General features: G+C 51.1%; 1 protein-coding gene and 1 long non-coding RNA gene across 19 annotated transcripts in view; both read right to left on the bottom strand.

Moving 5' to 3' along the window:
- Nucleotides 1–18,659, bottom strand: part of AGAP1 (ArfGAP with GTPase domain, ankyrin repeat and PH domain 1) — a 541,118-nt gene that overhangs the window by 295,885 nt on the left and 226,574 nt on the right. The gene's annotated exons all lie outside the window — the stretch shown is intronic.
- On the bottom strand, nucleotides 1,969–14,842 carry LOC128314160 (uncharacterized). Its single transcript, XR_008295658.1, has 2 exons — nucleotides 8,077–14,842; nucleotides 1,969–7,599 (listed from the first exon to the last, which is right to left on the bottom strand). It is a non-coding gene; the product is annotated as an uncharacterized LOC128314160 (long non-coding RNA).

Here is an 18,659-nt window from a genome sequence, read left to right as displayed (position 1 = left end):
TTTGAGAGAGATAGACAGTGTGACTGGGGGAGGGGCAGAGAGAGCAGGAGACAGAATCCCAAGCAGGCTCCAGGCTCTGAGCTGTCAGCACAGAGCCCGACTCGGGGCTCGAACTCGGGAACTGTGAGATCATGACCCGAGCCGAAGTCAGACACTTAACCGACTGAGCCCCCCAGCTGCCCCTGATAACACGTGAATTTAAAAAGCTCCTCCGGCCACACTGGGAAAGGACTAGGGGAAGGACACCTACCAAGCGTACAAAGTACAAGCAAACCTGGTCGACAGGCGGTGGCTCCAGCCAGGGCACGGGGGTTGGTGGCCACACGAGACACGTGACCAGACAGCCACGTGGTCAAACCAACACACCTCGGTGAGTGGGCAGGAAGGCAGAGAGAGGAGTCAGAATGTGCCCCAGCCGTCCAGCCTGAGTATCGGGGTAGGTGCACAGGGACCCTGGCACGGAAGGGGCATGTGCTCAGCAGGAAGTGCCTCTAAGATGCCCAAGAGATGCCAAGGAGACAGCTGATGACTGTCTCAAGCTCCGAGAAGCTCTTAGCCGACAGGGACCCGGAAGCCTTGGTTCAAGGCCACACGATGCTGCCTGGCTCGGAGAGGAAAGAGAAGGAGGGATGCCAGCCCCGCATGGAGCCAGGAGGGGCCGCAGGAAGCCCTGCCCCCTAGCCCCCATTTTATCAGGAATGTGTTTAAGCCTACGGTAAAATTTAACCAATAGTACAAAGAACAGCGAGGAACCCACCACTCACTTCCGACAAAAGCAAATACTTTCCCGTGTTTGGCTTTTTTGTTACCCGAATGAACTGAGTCACAGATGTTATTTCCCTAAATATTTACTCCAACACGTTCCTTCTCAAAATAAGGACATTTGCCAACACAGCCACTACACCATTGGCGACTTGGAAGTGTCCATACCTGTGCGTGGGAGAGGCTCCTGCCCGCTAGGTGACGTGCTGGGAACAGTCACAGGCGGGTTCTGTCCAGTTCTGGGGGCACCACCAGCTGGGGGAGGAGACCTGGGAGCTTCTCATCTGCAACAGTGGCTTCCGTTTGTCCCCAAAGAGCAAGGGTATCCGCTGATGAGGACGAGGGAGGGGAGAGCTCAACCCCGTGAGGGCTTGTCGCAACTGGTTTTCTACTCTTGTTTGTCCCCTCTCTGCTCTCTCCAGGACCAACAGCTCAGGAAATCCCTTCTGTCTACACATCCTCTCCAGAGAGTGGACATGCAGGATAAAACGTGCTGAGAACTCACCAAGTGAGGCGCTCCTTACTTACTCCCAGGTAGAGCCGCCTTCCCCGTAAGGCAGCCCGATGCGCCAGGAGCACAGGTGTGCAGAGGAGGGGACGGGCAGGGAGGACCCTCAGCTTCTCGCTCCCGACGAGCTGCCCCCAGGGGAACAGGACGGCTCCCTGGAGGCGCTCTGCCATCCATGCAGAGCTGTGGGACAAGTGCATGAAGCCTGCAGGGGTGGAGGCTGTCGCAGTCAGGAACTTAGGCTCCCATCCCTGCCATCAACTCTGCATACTGCTCTTCAATCGAGGAAACCTTCCCAGAGAGTGGCTCACGGTCACAAGCAAGTGTGAAGACCGTGGAGGTGGTGGGTGCCAGGAAGTGGCCGAGACTCATGAGCAGGACAGACTCATCCCTGAGCTGCAATCTAGGCCCCAGAGAGATGAGGAGCAGGATCACATGTCTGGATCAGGAAGGTGGGCTGGATGCGAGACCATCACGGCCACAACACCGTGCCAGACCCCGTGACCAAAATTTTGAAACTGACCCACTTCCTGCTCTCGTAGAGCTTATTCAAGTAAAATCATCTCTAAAGAGGATCTCACGTCCAGTACATCCTCAAAACAAAACGCACTCTCCTTAGCTGTCCAATGCCCCATGTCCATACTTCTTAAAAAAATTTTTTAATGTGTGTTTTTTTTTTTGTTTTTTTTTTTTTGACAGAGAGAGCTCGAGAGAGCAGGGGAGGGGCAGAGAGAAAGGGAGACCAAGAGTCTGAAACAGGCTCCAGGCTCTGTGCTGTCAGCACAGAGTCCAACGCAGGGCTGGAACCCAGGAACCTTGAGATCATGACCCACTGAGCCACCCAGGCGCCCCTCGTCCATACTTTTCCAAGGCACCGAAGGATTACCACAGAAGGACCACTTAAGGACTAGACTTAGCAGACACATACAGTAACCTGAGGCACCAGGAAATTTAAAAGTTCAAAAGGAATCAACGGGCACTCTTTAAATTAGGTTGTACGTCTATATGGCACAGGACAGTGCCACGTTAGGAAAAAAAAATGCCCCGAATTCCTAAAATTTGTTTCCAACATTTCTCTGTCCTTGGAATACTTCCAGGAGATTGAATTTTGGATTGATCACACAGGTGTACAATTTCGGCCAAAGGCATGGCTCTTCCATCCTCTGAGGTCCCCAGGGAAAACCTGGACCAGCACAGGGCAGCCAGGGGGTCGGACAGCGAGCAGAGTAGACCGGCTCTGAACCCTGGTCTCCGGGAGGAGGGTGAGGAAGCGAAGGCGTCGGGAACCTCTCGGAGGACGGAAAACCCAGGTGGTGACGGCCGAGGAAGTACCATTTTGCTGAGCTTTCTGTGGTGACCCGTCCTGTCCTGCGACAAGATCGATCCTGAAGCCGTTGGTTTTCTTGTTCTGATGGAAAGAATGTGAGTACATCCACGATTTGCAGAGAACAGTCTTCAACCTTCTCTCAACAGAACTGTGTCTTTGTTGGCTTAAAATGCTTTCATGACCGTCAATTTCAGCCGTCAGGACGCCAGATGAGGGTGATATCAATGCAGGTCTCCTCCCACGGAGGGTGACCCTCCAGGTAACAGCTCTGTGCCCGGCGGTGGGCGAAGACAGCTGGGACCGGGCAGATTTGCGCGGGGTCACCGTGCATCGCCGGTCCGTCCTCCACCACCACCAGCACTAACCCAAGACCACGGCTACTCGAACCGCCCCTCAACCTTCCCCAGACTTTTAGCCGAGGGAACCCCTTCCACAAGAAAACAAACTGGGCTCTCAGAAGGAGGCGGCTCCGAATTTTCCCAGGTTGACACCGTCACACGTAAACTGCGGCCTCCTCGGGGTGCTGTGGCCCAGACACCGGCCAGGAGACACGGGTGAAAGGATACAGCGGGATGATGCCACCACTCGGGTCACCTGGCTGGCACGTCCCCCCCCCACGGCGTGCACATCTCTCTTTCTCATTCTCATTCCCTTTCCCGGGATGAGAAACGGTTCTAATTACTATAGGGCTGCATCTGTTTCCTACTCTGCAACTTGACTGAAAACACCAGAATCCGCTCATTCGAAAGCTCTGATTGGAATCAAAGCCCCGCCATAAAGATAAAGGCGGCCTGCTGTGGCGGCGGTAAGTGGGAGCCGCCTAGCAACTATTGTAATTACTGCACTTAAACCGGGCCCTACTTCAGAGCCCTGGCGTTATTTCCATTTTAAACGCTTCATTTCTCAATCAGTGATCGCTTCCCTATCAGCAGTTCTTAGGCCGCACACTCGAAGGTTCCGAGTTTTTATTCTTGTGTTCCCACTGGCCTACGTGGGACGCCCGAGGCTGCGCGCGGACTGGACGGGGGTGCTGGAGTGGCCGGAGGGGCAGCGCCCACGTCTCGGCAGCCCCAGGTGCGCCGTCTAGGCCCGGCCCATCCTCCGTAGACACTCCTGTCCCCTCACCCAGAGAAGGGAGATAACAAACACCAGATTCCTAGCAAGGTCGTTTCTGTTCTCTGCACTTGCCAGACGGGGGTTCCTAAATCAGGTGGATCCCACATTCTGGGGCTGGGGTGGGGGTGGGGGGAAACGTGTGTCCTTCCCAGAGAAAAGCTACCTATTATTTGAATTTTCTTTTCAAGCCTTAATATACTAGGTTCGTGGGGGCACCTGGGTGGCTCAGTCCGTTAAACGTCCGACTTCGGCTCAGGTGATGATCTCATGGCGTAGGAGTTCGAGCCCCTCCTCAGGCTCTGGGCTGACAGCTCAGAGCCTGAAGCCTGCTTCGGATTCCGTGTCTCTCTCTCTCTCTCTCTCTCTGCCCCTCCCTGGCTTGCATTCTCTCTCTCTCTCAAAAATAAACGCTGAAAAAAATTTTTAAAAAATACAGTAAGTTCATGGGTCTGGATATTTAATTGCAGGACCATCTGACCATCTATCAGTGTGAGCAAGACTAAAGAATTTAGCTTTTGTTCAGTGGTAACTTGTAAGTGTTGTCAATGCCGGGTATTTGTGCAAAGGACCCCAGGAAAAGAACTGGGTGGAAGTGACAGCAGGTAAGAAGGTATTTACCTTTAAGCAGGGGCGGGGGGGGGGGGGAATCCCTCTCTGATGAATTTTGGTAATTTTGTCAAGAGAGACATTTTTTAGGTGCCAAAACAAGAAAGGAAACCAGCGTCACTGCTCAGTTAATGAGTAACCGACCATCTCGAGGAACACGGCTAGGGGAGAGCAGGTCCGGATAACAGTTTTGAAGGCGTCAGTCCATCTTACTTAGAAGGGTGAGAGCTTATGCTGTTAACCTGCTTCCAGAACACAAGGGGAAGAGCTGGTTACAAAAAAGTTCAGTGTTTTGCCCTACATCTGGACAGGTGAGGAGGGAAAGGCCCAGAAGGGCACTCTCCCTTAGGGCCGAGCCAGACTGGCCTCCCTCGGGAAGGAGTCTACGTAGAGTGGATGGATCCTACGGTGAACGTGTGCTTTTGCTCAGAATCACGCCACCTTTCCAGGCTTTCCGTTACTTCATAATAGGCGGGTGTTTTCCTTCCGAGCCCTCCAAGCACGTGACAGCTGTGTTTCGGTTGTTACAGGCATCCCAAGAAGTAATAAACGGAAGACCTACCCATTTCACAGCTGGGTAAACTGAGGGGAGCAGCTGAATCATCGTGCAGACCGAGAAGATAAAGACGGAGCCCAGCTCGGCCTGCTGCCCTGCGTTTATCCGTGGGCATCCGGGAGTGACGCTTCCTTGGTGACTGACTCGGCAAGAAAACGAGATTGTGACTCAATAATCTGAATTCACACGCCTGTGGGCGAGCGGATATTCCGTAGCAGCTGTCTTTACGGAATTAAACAGGAAGTTTGTCAACAGAAGCTGAAGTTTCTCAGCGTGTCACGTCATCAGCACCGGCTCGGCCTCTCTGGTTATTGGCAAAGTTACCGGAAACATCTGGGTTTCAGCATCTTCATTTACTTCGACCGAGTTCCAAACACAACGGCTGAATACTTCCATCCGAGCTTTGTGGTTTGTCTTTGAAACCTCGGATACAGGTTTCATTTTCTCTGGTGCTCGTTTCGGAACAGAAAAGGCCGGAACGGCAAAACAAAAAACACAACAAAGCAAAAAGGAGAAAGTGTTCAGACTCCCACTCAGGTGTTTTCCTAACGGTCCCCACAGCCTCCCACAGCAGCAGCATTCCTGTCGACATGTTTTTCTCTGTTCTGGAAAGACTAGTTGGGGCAGAGACCCAGCTGCTGGGCGCTGGTGAGGCCGACGGGCAGGGTACGGCCAGTCTCCGCTCCAGCTGGTCGGGGCCGTGCGGACCTGAGGTTACGCACCTCAGCACCTCTGGGCACCGGACAGGGCTCCAGCGTCTCGTACGAGCAGGCTCACATCCACACACGGCACCCAGCAAATCCCTGCTGGGGGCGGTCAGCCTGACCCCCCAGTTTCTCGCTGCTGCACGGCAGAAGCACCTGCCATAGTTTCTTGCCCATAACATGTCACGGAAACGGATCTGGATTCGGTGACCAGTGTGGACAGACACGTGGTGGCCTGGGACCAGGTCTCTGTGAGGTTCATCACTGAAAGGCTGTGCAGAAGAAAAAAAAAAAAAACAAAAACCCACAGAGGAGAGAGCGCGGCTGCCCTGGGAGTTACAACACAAGAACAGGGATGGGGAGCCGGTGTGACAGGACGAAAGGGTGCGTGTGGGTCAAGGCCGCCAGGGGAGGGCAGGATGAGGACTGACTGTGGCTCCCGGATCCAGGAAGAAGGGTCGCTGACGAGGAGGGTGAGATGTGGGGGGAGAGGGGAGGAGTGGGGAGCAGGAATCACAGAGCTCTCCGCTCTCACGAGGGGTGGGAACTAGATGATGGTACCCCATCTGCAGCAGCTTCCCGGGGCCTCCCTAACAAGGTCCCACAGACCGGGGCACAACACAGCAGAAATGGCCTGGCCCGGTTCTGGGGGCTGAGTCCCAATCTGTATCACTGGCTGAGCCAGGTGCCGGCAGGGCCGTGCTGGCCCCGGAAGCTCCAGGGGACAATCCGCCGCCTGCCTCACCCAGGTTCTGGGGGTCGCCGGCGAGCCCTGGCGTGTGGCCGCGTCGCCCCAACCTTCACGTCTCTACCCGGGTGTTGTCCTCTCCCCGTGTGCGGCCACGACTCTGCTCCCTCTTACCAGCCACGTGGTTGTGGCTCAGGGCCCGGCCCCTCGTCTGAAGATCTTTAACCACATCTGCAAATGCCTTGATTCTGCCATAAGGCACTGTTCACGGGCTGCAGGGGTGAGGCTGTGGCTGTCTGGGGGGGGACCAGCAGGGGCTCACCACCACACGTCTCAGGCCGTGGCTCAGATACCCTTGGGCCCTGGAGTCTGTGACTTCGACACTTAGTACCCTCACGTGGACCAATGACCCACCAAAGCCATTCTGTTTTGTTTTGTTTTTTACTCAAATCTACCAGCTTTCCTAAGTAGTTTTTTTGTTTGTTTTTTTAGTCTATATGTATTTTTTGTTTTTTTCTTTTGAGAGCAAGCACGCGAGCAAGCCGGGGAGGGGCAGAGAAAGAGAGAGAGATCCCAAGCTGAGAGCGCAGAGCCCAATGTGGGGCTTGAACCCACGAACTGCTGAGATCATGACCTGAGCCAAAACGCTTAACTGACCGAGCCACCCAGGAGCCCCTCTGAGCAGTTTTAACAAAATTACGAAACGATGCTGAGTGTTCTAAGACTTGCCCTTCAATTTGAGCCTCTGTTTTATTTGAATCTTTTGAGTTTATATTTGGCTACATGGATACATGAGATTTAGAAATGGATCTTTGCAGAATCTGTCCTAGTTCTGTTGATTTGCCAGAAAGTGGAGGGGGACAAAAAGGGCCTATCCGGTCCTTTGTAATTTTTGTCTCATGTATATTTAACGATACCAGTTCCTTTATTTCCCATAAGAAATATACGGTGCAAAGAGAGAGACTCCCAGGTTTTCGGGCCAGTGACTTCTGGTGGCAACGACTATCTGGAGGCCGGTTTGTGGCCGCAGGGCAATGACCCAGGACGCGGGAGAGGGGGCCCCGTGCACACACAGCGGGGAGATACAGACGCCTATGCGGGAGCGCGTCCCTCTGCACCCGGTGCTCCGGGCAGGACGTCACAGCTGACCGCACCCGGGATCTAAAAGGTAAGAGTCGAAGACGTTCTCAGCCGCAAGTGGGCATTTCTGCCAGCCGGCAGGCACCCAAGAATTCTTTACGGAACAGGTCTTGGAAGGTGGGTCTCAAGACCAGCCTTCTGTCTCTGGATTGGAAAATCCATGCTGGTAACACACAAGTTGAGGGAGGAATGCTGTGGTGTCATATCAGAAAACACAGACTTTAGAAGAAATGAAACAACACAGAGTAACTATTTTCGGGTCTTTTTAAAGCAGGTTATTTAAAAGAATATAGAATAAGGTCCCAATTTTGTTTTGAAAGTACTGAAAATCGACTCAACGGGCATTCAATAAGATGTTTCTTACTAGGTGGTGGGATCACAGGCAATTTTAACTGGCTCCTTTACAGTTTCCTGTATTGTTATAAACGGCTCTTATTCTAGCGAGAAATACTAAAACGTTTAAATAGATGTAAACAGATAATATATAAAACACTCACAACTGTGTATTTTAACAGAAACGGACCTGAAAACGTAACTCTGAAAAGCAAAACCCATACACAGGATGTGATGCTATTTTAGCAGCCGAGGGTCCTGCCTCCTGCCTCACGGGGCAGACTCACTCAAGCCACAGAAAGTGCTAGCAGTGAGCTTCGGCTTCCACACCGTTACCTGAGCAGGAACACACGGCAGTGGCACATGGAGCGGTCCTCGCGGTCCTTATGCATTTGATGGCCTTTTTCCAACGGTCCCTCCTTACGTGAGCCATCGTATTTCATAGCAATTAAGTTAGCTGCGGGTTACCCAGAAGATTCCCTCTGCACATCACTTCACGTCTCCAAGGGCTTCCCGATCGTCTTCAGACTGCACAACAGTGTGAGCTGGACGGACTACCTGTTTGCATTTCTTTAAGAATCTTTGGGGGGCAGAGCCTGTCGAGGACAGAGAGTAGCAAACAAAAGCAGGCGTCATGCCCGCCACCAGGCCCCTAACGCCAGCCCTCAGGCACAGGCTGACGGCACGCACGCAGGACAAAGAACCCGAGGAAGGGGAGCCCCCGGGAAAAGATCCGGGGTTGTCCGTTTAGGATGTGACGGGGATTTGCACTCACGGCTCTTCTCAGTGGCCGCACTGGCTGGGCTACGTGCGGAGGTCTATCATCAGGGATTGTTTAGGAGCTCAATGTACTTCTGCAGCAGGATTTCCTTGCTCCCTAAAAAACTCCATCACGCAGCTCTGGTGAAGAACGATCCCACCCCAACAAGCGTCTGGCTTCAGAGCCGTGCTCATTTCCTGCGGGTCCCGGGCACCCGCCTCAGTGCCTTGCAAATGGATGAATGCAGACTTTACTAAATGCAGCGGAAGAAGCATCTAGAGCCTGGGCCAGGGCTCCGCCTACACAGCCCCTTCCCCCAAATTCTCGTCTTTCAGGGGCTGGTACAACACCCTTCCACGGCGCTGAAAGACTAGACTGTGAAACCTGCTGTCCCACAGCAGAAATTTCCCTGTGCTATCTTACTTCTCCTGTTGCTCAGTGTCCGGCTGTGTTTACCCCACGCCGGGGACTGGCCTGTAGAGCTCTGGGAGTTATATTTACTTCCTTATAAATTCTAAACACTCAGTTCGTAAGTAATCTGATAAAAGACGCCATCTGTATAGAATAGCCTGTGATTTGACAGGTTTCTCATCTGACGTAGCAAAAAGGGGAGGAAGTCCCACTGACCACGTAAAGAAATTGAAAATGTCATGAGCTGAGGCTCAGATGGTAGTGCGGGACTCTTGATCTACGAGTTGTGAGTTGGAGCCCCACGTGGGGCACAGCGATTACGTAAATAAAATCTAAAGGGGCACCTGGGTGGCTCAGGCAGTTAAGTGTCCGACTCCCGATTTTGGCTCAGGTCGTGATCTCTTGGTTCATGAGATCGAACCCCACATGGGGCTCTGTGCTGACAGCACGGCACCTGCTTGGGGTTCTCTCTCTCCCTCTCTCTCTGCCCTCCCCCTCTTAAATGTTTTTTAAAAATCTTTGAAAAAAAAGTCATGAGCTGAGCTGCTACAATTTCTAATGGAATTTATGTAGTGGGAGAAAATAAAGGGTAAAAGCCAAAAAAAGTAAACGAGAGGAAAACAGCAGTGAGAAGCCCTCGACCTTGGGAAAGTAGAGGAAGGAAAGAAGAAAACCCTGAACCCCAAAAGTGAGGCTCTTCTACGTGCCCAGCCCACTGCAGGGCGCACGGAGAAGCAGCAAGTGGGAGCTCTCTGAAGGGCCCTCAACTCCTTCAGGGATCATAGCCACTCCTCACCACACCTCGCCTCACTTCCACACGAGTATCTACATTTCCCAAAACCGATTGACTCCCTTCCCCCTGTCCAGGAATACCGGCCCATGGAGAACCCACGGCGTCCCACGCAGGGGGGAGGCAAGAGCCGAGCGGAGAGACCGAGGGCAGTGGCCTCACCCCAGACCTGCATGGCCACCTGCTCAGACCTGGTGTTGGACAAAGGACGCAGACCCTAGAGTGGGACATCCGGGCTGCCATCAGGCCAAAAGAACTCTTGGGGAGTTCCATTAAGAGTATGACAGACCAGGGGCGCCTGGGTGGCTCAGTCGGCTAGGCGACCGACTTTGGCTCAGGTCATGATCTCGCAGCTCGTGAGTTCAAGCCCCGCGTCGGGCTCTGTGCTGACAGCTCGGAGCCTGGAGCCTGCTTCGGATTCTGTGTCTCCCTCTCTCTCTGTCCCTCCCCTGCTCATGCTCTGTCTCTGTCTCAAAAATAAATAAATAAAAACATTTAAAAAATAATATGACAGACTAAATAATAAATGTTTATTATACTCTAGTAAAAAAAAGTACACATCTTTTGACAAATTTTCTTCGAAGTCTTAAGTTACATACAAGGCAAAAAAAAAAAAATCCAAAAACAAAAAACCAAGAAGGGATTTGGGTCCCTTTAACCACAGAATATATCATTTCATCTTTATTTTGTCCTCCTCCCCATCCCAATGAATGAAACTTTACTTCTGTATTCCTGTACTGCTGATCCAGTAACTTCACACGCTTTATGGACTGTATCTTATTACAGGCCTAAATGATCTCTTAAACCACTGTGTTAGTTTTATTATGTCTGTATTCTCCACAGTGACAGCAAAGGGGAAAAATATGCCAGCGAGAACCATCCTTACGAGCTCTTTTGATGCCCCCTGGTGGCATGTCACTAAATTACAAAATCAAGTACTTGAAAGCAAACATTTCCTTTCTGCCATATTTTCATTGAGTCTCAGAGACCTCTTTATAGATCCAACGTTCTATTACCCACATATTCTATTACGTGAAGACAGTATGTGCAGATGAACTTTTATCACACAGCTTATCGCAAATAATTCATATGTTGATTACAGTGGCACATGTAACCCCAAATTCCCCAGTGGGGATGTGGCTCAATTTTATTTAAAATAACTAAAGGAGCGTCTTCATTCACTTCCAGGTTTTAAAATGTAATCTGCGGGGGCACCTGGGTGGCTCAGTCGTTTAAGTGTCTGACTCTTGGTTTAAGTTCGGGTCATGATCTCATGGTTCGTGGGATTGAGCCCCATGTCAGGCTCTCCTCTGACAGGGCAGAGTTGGTTTGGGATTCTCTCTCTCTCTCTCTCTCTCTCTCTCTCTCTCTCTCTCTTCCTGCCTCTCCCCACTCACTCACTCTCTCTCAAAATAAATAAACCTTAAAAAAATGTAATCTGTGGCCTTTAACATTTCCAGAACAAAGGTAAGACCACGTGGCTGAGACAGACACACCTAGTCTCTAGTTTCTGACGGTGCTCTCTGGCAGGATGGCCTCGCGGGCCCTGCCTGCTCATCTGCAAAGTGAAGGGCCAGGCTAGCCAGGCTCTCACGTCCTTCCAGACATGATACCCTACCAGTGTGCAGTTCAGGCAAGAGATGAATTTAAATGCAAAAGGCGCCTTGGTGCTGCATTTGATAACAAAATTTTGGCCCAGGTACAGGAGTATTTCTAGCATCCAGATGACCGTGTCAGTGTTGAGTATTTTTTTCTTACGGCTTACACACGAAGTAAAATGTGAGGGAGCTTCCTGAAATTCCAAAACTCAGACCAAAAAAACCCTTGGACTGCAGGAGGACAGCTGTGGGAAGACGGAACACAGCGCCCCCTGCAGGCAGGCACGTGTACGAGGGAAAGAACTGCAGAGCGCCTCAGGGGGGCGCCACCTGACGGTGCGGGGACTGGGACAGAGAAGCTCAAGGTGCCATCGCCCAGCTCTCCTCACGGCGCCAGGCCTGACCATGCGACAGCTGGCCAGACGATCCCCCAGACGGCTCCCTTTTCTGTCAGATGGGGCTGCTGTTTGCTCGCGGGCCCAAGGCAGGGACCAGCGTACGATGGTGGCTGAAAGTGGGTGGCATCTGAACGGCAGCCTTGAAAGGTAAGGCCACCACCACGTGCTCGAGTTACTGACGCCGGTGCCGGCGAGCCGACTCAGGATGTGACGGAGGAAAAAGGATGCACGTTTCTGCTTTCGTTTGCAGAAAGTGCAAGGATGAAATGGTCTTCTTCCCAGATTTTGACACATCTAACGTAAAACGATGAGGTAAGATCTTCAGGTTCGCCAGCGGGGACATGTGCTTCAAGGGTTCGGGGAACTGGTCCAGAGGGGGTCCCCGGCCGCCACTGCAGAAGGACGACCCCCGGGGGCAGTGCACCCGCGCTCCGGCTGCAGGCACGGCGGACCTGTCCCGGGACCGGGGCGGGCGTGGCCCTTCTCGGGAACTGTCCTGGGTGGAAACGAGGCTGGGTTTCCGGGGCCCCTCAAACCCCCCGGGGCACTGACACGACACGAAGCTCCGGGAAGGGTTTTCTCCACTTCCCTCAGAAGGCACCCCGCTGCGGGCGTCTGTCTCGGAGGGGACACGCGGCAGCGCACAGGTAACACTGCGGGGCCAGAAGGGCCGGACGGGGGAGGGAACCCCAGCTCCGACATCGCGGCCACACACGGAATCGGGGGAGGTCTCTGCGCCGCTCCAGCCGCAGAGAACCCCCCGGAAGCACCGAGGCCACGTCTTCAAGAGCAGCGAGGCCCATCTGCTCCCACGTGTCACCTGCCACGCCAGACCTCCGAGCCCCATCTCTTGACCAAACTCCTGCCTGCCAAAAAGGAGCTGCTTTTTACACTGAGAGACAAACCTAGTAAAAACAGTATTTTGAAGAATAAAAAAAAAAAAAAAAAATACCACTATGATTCTTTTCTATCTATAAATGATGAACGTTTCTAAACAGAAAATACCCAGTGTGGCCAGGGTACAGAAAAAGGAGGCCTGAGCGGGGACGACTCCCTGGACGATTTGGGGACAGTGAGGACCGAAAGCCATAAGGCCACGCGGGCCACTGAGCCGGCAGTCTCCCCTCCAGAGCGGTCTCTTAAAGAAAGGATTAAGGATGGAGACAAAGACTTAAACAGAGAGCCCTCCACCGAGGCCCTAAACCTGAATCAAATACATAAATGGGGAGGGGGGACAACCAAATACCTACCAGGCGATTGGACCAAAAAAGTAGTTGTATTCACTTAATGGAATGCAATGGAATAATGAGAAAACTACTGTAGAAAAAGTACGGATGTAATCAAGCAGGTTCTCCAACGTCGCGAGGCCCGATAACCCACTTTCTCAGAACACTCGGGCATGCACGCGGCCACACACCCCACCCCGTAACAACGACAGCCCCCGGGCGGTGGCGTTGGGGGCGGTCTTTACTTCCGTATCGCATATTCTTTAAAAACCTCGTCTTTAGCAAATCGCACAAATCCAACTTAGTCATCAAAGCTTTTAGCCTATTTTTCTTCACACAAACACGGCTTCAACCCGCTCCGCACGGCGGACTTCTCCCTGAAGCCCGGGAGATTCCATACACCTGCCGGTGTGCCCTCTTCTCTTCACAAAGTCTGCAGTGACGCTGCGTGAACCACACGGGCCAACCGCAGACCCCAGGCCTGCCTCGGGGGAGGCCCGGCACCTGCTCCGAGTTGGACCCCCGGGCACTCTTGGAGGTGACACTGACCAGCACCCTCCCCCGCCCAGCTCAGGAGTATGCACAGGTATCAGCGCCCATGGAGTAAAGCTACGCCTTCCAGTGTCAAAGACTTTCACAACTTTCCTCCCTGGAGGATTCCTCTTCCTTCTCTCTCATGAACACAACATATTGGGGCTGCTAATCCAGTCATTAGCGGACAATTCCTCAGTGAATGGAGGCTACTCAGAATCTGGCTATGTCCGTATTCTCTAGGGGGAAATAATGTTGTAAAATAAACCAGACTCCACAGTCAGAGAAAAACAAATATCATATGACTTCACTCACATGTGGATTTTAAGAGACAAAACAGAAGAAGAACATAAGGGAAGGGGAGCAAAAATAATATAAAAAGAGGGAGGGGGACAAAACCTAAGAGACTCAAATACAGAGAACAAACTGAGGGTTGCTGGAGGGGTTGGGGGTGGGGGGGTGGGCCAAATGGGGGCGGGGCATCAAGGAAGACACTTGTTGGGATGAGCACTGGGTGTCATACAAGGGGATGAGTCACTGGTATCTACTACTCCTGAAATCTTTATTGCACTACACGCTAACTAGCTTCGATGTGAAGTAAAAACATAGAAAGAAAGAAAGAAGAAAAAAAATTAACAGAAGACTTCAAAATAAGTTGGAAACACCAGCTACGAAGCAGAACAATTTCCGACTATGCTTTTTAAGTAATATTTTTGTATTCTTTTGATCAGAGGCGGCAGAGGGTTAAATAGGTCAAAAAGTACATCACCGTTTCGTCATTTTAAAAACATTAGGAAGAGCAGAATCCCGTGGCATCGTGAACAGATTATGAACAAAAATAAAAGCCATTTGTATGCATTAATGATACACCAAGCTAATTCAAGCTGGCTCAAGCCGTTATCAGAATCCTGGGGCACATCCCAGCTCCGAGGCCACAGCGCAGGCAAGTATTAACACAACCATTTTCTGTGTCATTGATAAAATTAATTCCAGGAGCAAAAGATAGGGGTCTTAACGTGAAAATCAGGATAAAGCACACGTACTAGGAGCGTTGGCAGTGTGTGAGTTAAAAGCAGGCGTCTATATGCACACGTGTGGGGACTGGTGCCCGCACGACGCTGCCGGTAAGGGAAACACAGCACAAAATGTTCCCGACTTAGGGTAAGAAACCACCAGGGTGGAGCAAAGCTTCTAGTAACACGGTAAGTCCACAAAACTGTGAAACAGAAGATTATTTATGGTCTCTTGTTGTTTGTAATAACATCAATCTTGGTATCGAGACTTTAAGAGGACTTCTTTGGATGTTATTTTTGAAAGAATCAAAACGCCTTTTTCCTTGTAATGCTCCCCTCTACCCCACCATAGATGAGTTTAAGAATTACCGACTTTCAGGGCACCTGGGTGGCTCAGTCGGTGAAGCGTCCGACTTCAGCTCAGGTCACGATCTCGTGGTCCGTGAGTTCGAGCCCCGTGTCGGGCTCTGTGCTGACAGCTTGGAGCCTGGAGCCTGTTTCAGATTCTGTGTCTCCCTCTCTCTCTGACCCTCCCCTGTTCATGCTCTGTCTCTCCCTGTCTCAAAAATGAATAAATGTTAAAAAAAAATTTTTTTTTTAAATTATCGAGTTTCACACATAACTCTGTATCGTTAGGGCCAGCAGCTACAGTCGGTGAATCATACCCATAATTGAGATATTGCCCCCACCTAAACATTTTCCCTTTGGATATATGATTTTAGGCGAATCAACTGATATTCAAAGGACATAATCCCTCTTGAAAAGTCCAGCCTCTGGGTCCACTGATCAGTTCAACGGGTGAGAGAGAAACTCTCAAAACAGAGTTTCTGGACAAAGAGACTCCAAACAAGAAACAAGTTGATATCATACTTGTGTCCAATTCAAAACAGTATCTTAAAACACTCAGATTATTCCAAGGTCATCACCTTCAACAAGTTCTCAAATGAGCCCTGACAGTGCTCCCTGTCACCCGGTCACTAGTCTCAGCTTAACTTAACAAATTCCCCGTTTGTCAGGCAGATCAAGTGCCAGATGTCTGGCTCGTCCATAACACGTATGTTCACAGCTTCTCAACTCCAAGAACTTTTTAACTCAAACTTTTTTCCCCTGAAAATACTAATTCAAAACTTCTTTTGTTATTCTCTTGGTTTTGCTTTTGCTTTTTTTTAGCCCCTGAAAATATGACTTACTACAGCTAATGCTGATTATTTTAGCTTTGGTATTATTTCATTTTGTGATTTAACCTCGTTATAGAGAAAGCATCTCTGTAAGAAATAAACCAAATTTAAAAGTGCTGTAGCATACAGGGGCGCCTGGGTGCCTCAGTCGGTTAAGCATGCGACTGTCGATTTCAGCTCAGGTCATGATCTCACAGTTCGTGCGATCAAGCCCTGCATTGGGGTCTGTATTGGCAGCGTGGAGCCTGCTTGGGATTCATTCTCTCCCTCTCTCTCTCTGACCCTTCCCAACTCATGCTCTTCCCCTCTCTGAAAATAAATAATAAACATTAAAAAAAAATGCACATACGGGGGCGCCTGGGTGGCTCGGTCGGTTAGGTGTCCAACTTCGGCTGAGGTCATGATCTCGTGGTCCGTGAGTTCAAGCCCCGCGTCGGGCTCTGTGCTGACAGCTCGGAGCCTGGAGCCTGCTTCGGATTCTGTGTCTCCCTCTCTCTCCACCCTCCCCCGCTCATGCACTGTCTCTCTCTCAGAAATAAACATTAAAAAAATGCACGTATATAAAGGGTACTGACAACGTCACGCTTCATACAACGAATCAGTGTAAATCATTCACGCGCTTTCCCATCCAAACATAACCGAGGGCTACGGCAGAAACAGAAAGACCCACCCAAAGCCACAGATTCTTCCTCACCGCGCATATACGCTTCCCACCCACAGCCTCGACCCAAAGTCTACTTTGTGTTAACACCAGCTAGGTATCTCTTCCATTTAATGAGAGGTTATAAACAACGGGCCAGACATGGCTCTTTTGGAATCAACTTGCAGGTTCTAACTTCCATGGGATCCGACCACATTAGAAGCCACCAGGCAGCGACAGGCAATGACGCTTGTGGTTAATGATGACAGCAGAACGACGGCCAAACTGGGGCCACGCCCGTGGCACTGGACTCAACCAATTCCCTGTAGAGGAAACTGTTGAGTGTTTTCCTTCTCTTCCTTTCTCCCATTTGGGCCATATGTACGTAACTCTCACCCTTGTTCTTAGGAACTTCTAAAATACCAACCCCCTAGGGGTGCCTGGGTGGCTGAGGTGGTTAAGCGTCCGACTCTTGATTTCGGCTCAGGTCATGATCTCACGGTTCGTGGGTACGAGCTCCGTGTCAGGCTCTGCACTGGGACTGCTTGGGATTCTCTCTCTCCCTCTCTCTCTGCCTGCCCTCTGCTCTCTGTTTCTCTCCCTCAAGATAAATAAATAAACATTAAAAAACAAATTTCAATATGAACGCCCCTGAATAAAGTGTAATTTAAGCAGCTGAAATTTACCCTGTCATAATACAAACTAACTAACTACCCATCTGTCCCGGGAAGTCTTGAATGTACAACTTTTCGGTGCAGTGGGGGGGCAGTGAGCATGCTCCAAGGGCGGGGGGGGGGTGCGGGGCATGGGGACACGGGGCCAGTGATGGGCACAGAGGCACAGACAAAGCCATGGTCAGAAAAGGACACGCAGGCTGACGTCGGCAGTAAACAGGGCCTATTAAGATCTACTATTTGACATCAAGTCCTTGGAGTGTGTGACATAAATATCAGTCATTATTACAAATGACAAAAAAAAATACAAACAAACAGACACTTCAGGACTCAGTTCACCTTTTCCGTATGTATTATTAAATGCCAATGTACACAGACATACGGCTTGCCTTTAAACGTGAAAAATCTTACTTCTGAAAGCACTCCTCTGGAAAAAGAAATTTACCAAACATAAAAATAAATGGACTCCAATCTAATCTCAACACAATAAAGAGAAAAACAGCAGCCACAACACAAATAATAAAAGAGGCCACCCCCACAATGGAAATTACGCTGGTTCCAAGAAAGCATGGAATGGGCCTAATTGACACATCCTTTAGCGGCACAAACAAAAGACGGCGGCGGCGTCAGCAAAACACCACGCGGCACTCGGAGCAAAGTCCCCGAAGACTGCTCCCACTTAATGATGCTCTAATACATGCAATTAGGTTGTACAAACCGGGCTCGTGAACACAGCTACTCCCATGCTGGACGCTCCCGTAATGAGGACCAGGCAGCCGCATACAATTCATGGGAAATGGGATTCTGTGCACATCAGGATTTCCGTCTTTGGGAGCGAAGGCCAGAAAGCAAAGGGAGGCTCCCTGACTTCCTGAAAACCCCTGGGCCAGTCACACAGCCCCTCCCGGCTCAGCCCGTAGCACGGGGGTCCCCGCGCCCAGGTGAGCCATCCGCAGGCCGGGGGGCACCCAGGGAACAGCTTCTTACGAAAGTGCTGTCCAGAGCGTGAACCGCAACACGGTTGTAAAGAGCTGGCGTGACGGTGCTGGGAGCCTGATGTGGGTCCTCCCAGAACGGGACCACGCCGTCAGACAGAGGCCCGTCCACAGGACAGTGCACGTCGGCGTGTAACTCCCGGAAGCCCGAGCGCAAGCCCGGGTTATGGCAGCACCAGCAATGGGCAGACAGAGCCCTCTAATGCCGTCGCCCAGCCTCTCCACCCACACGCACCTAAAACCGAACCGTTTCTTATGAATGCAACGCAGATCATCTGTTCTAGAGTGAACGGTCTTCCACGTGGGATCGCCGAACTGGACAGTGTCCAGTTCGTAACTGGATGACACGGTGACGAAACTCGGCAGCCCTGGGGAGAGTCAAGCTGACAGATGGTAATTTGTAATTTATCCAGATCTTGGTCAGTACGGATCTTGACCGGGTCTGACAATTACTGTCAGAGCAGAATAGGTTGCAGACAGGCTTTCCTATTGTCCTACGAATACAAGCTGAAGAAGGTAGGGAGTTTAAGCTTTCCAGGGGAGTGTGCTTTGATGTCTAATAGGATGCTTTCGGTGGGATTTAACAAATGACTACAACTTCAGAATATATGTGCTCAGAATACTGAATTCGGTATACAAAACAGCCAGTGTCCAGATGCATTACAGGAAACCCACATAGAAAACGATACTGCTTTACAATACAGA

This window comes from Acinonyx jubatus, chromosome C1, assembly GCF_027475565.1.
Source record: "Acinonyx jubatus isolate Ajub_Pintada_27869175 chromosome C1, VMU_Ajub_asm_v1.0, whole genome shotgun sequence".
In the NCBI taxonomy this organism is placed as follows: domain Eukaryota; kingdom Metazoa; phylum Chordata; class Mammalia; order Carnivora; family Felidae; genus Acinonyx; species Acinonyx jubatus.
This window is presented reverse-complemented; position numbering and strand designations above follow the sequence as displayed.